A 1,458-nucleotide genomic window follows, 5' to 3' on the forward strand; every position below is an offset into this window, starting at 1 on the left:
CCCTCAAAACTCTTCAACATTATACTGACAGAGCACCCAGTATTAGATAAGATTTGAATCATCTCCATAGCAACCATATTGTAGGTAAAGACATCAGGGTGACTTAACATTGAGGAGGAAGATTGGAACCAGCGCTGGCAGCCCAGAAAGAGAACAAAAACCAACAGGGGGAGTACGAAGAGGACGTGGGCGACTGAAAAAGCTGTGATGGTGATGACAATGATGGGCAAACTGTCACAGAAGGTAGAATTATAGAAGTCCATTGTGCTGGAGTTATCTGATATTCTGGCAATAATTTCCATCTAGAAAGAAGGTGAAGGAGCAAAAACAGAAGTTAAACCAAAAGAAGACATTTTAATTGATAAACATACTTAGAGACAGTTAATCACAAAGTTGACCACCCAAAAGGAATGGCACGGTTTGGACTTAAGGCTGATTTATACTCAGAAACCAGGTTGTCTGCGTGTGTCGCAGTTAAATTGTAGGTTATCGCAGACAGTGCCACGGACTGGAGGCCTTTGATTGGTCAAATTTACATCCACTCTACACTGAGTATTTTCTTTTTTGTACCTTACCGGCTTATTTTGTTTGTATGACCGCCATTGTGGAAAACGACTCGTGAAGATGGACCAGCTAGAAGAACGAGGTTCGCGAGTACGGTGGGAGCATTTTTCCACCTGGATCTCTGCTCTTTCTCGCCCTCATGTCCCTCCGTTTTCGCACAGACTTGCCCCCACTTCCTCACCAGCTCGCCCGTATCTATCTCTTGCATGGTGACGTGAAATAGCATAGCGCAGACCACGCTTCAAAATTGGGCATAAATCAAAAATATCTGCAACAAGCTCACTGCGACACACTGCTAACCAGCCCTTTAGTCTGGTACACATGCAGGTTATTGACTGGTCAGGAAAGACTTCAGTCTGCAAGAAGTTGTACAACAGACAAGAATGGCTGTTATTATAGAGTTATTGGACCCCCTGACAGTCAGTGAAAACTGAGAGTTAGCATCACCAGGATACTTTGTTAATTCACAACAGCACTTTGACAGCTTTCATAGAACATACACTGCTGGTGTTCCTGAGGTGAGGGTTGGTTCTATAACAAACAAACCACCACTCACAAAGTATAAACTTGAACCATTCAACCTGCAGTCGTCACTTTATAATTTTTTTTGACATTGCATTTTTATGAAGCTCAAAAATGTATGTTTTTTTCTGTAAAAAAATGTTATACATTGGTTTTTGAAGTTAGACAAAAAGGGGAAAAAGAAGGTTTAACACCTATAAATCCAAGTCTCTGGCACAGCAGTGATGTAGATGTAAATGTCCACTGTGACAATTCAAAGACTGATGCTCTGAATTTGAGGAAAATTTTGCTGAAACATGAAAAGAACAGGAAAAATTTTTTTAGTACTAAATATAACTGTCCTGAGACAATACAAAAAATTATGTTAATAAC

The sequence above is a fragment of the Cyprinodon variegatus genome, unplaced genomic scaffold (genome assembly GCF_000732505.1).
Source record: "Cyprinodon variegatus isolate N-32 unplaced genomic scaffold, C_variegatus-1.0 Scaffold49, whole genome shotgun sequence".
In the NCBI taxonomy this organism is placed as follows: domain Eukaryota; kingdom Metazoa; phylum Chordata; class Actinopteri; order Cyprinodontiformes; family Cyprinodontidae; genus Cyprinodon; species Cyprinodon variegatus.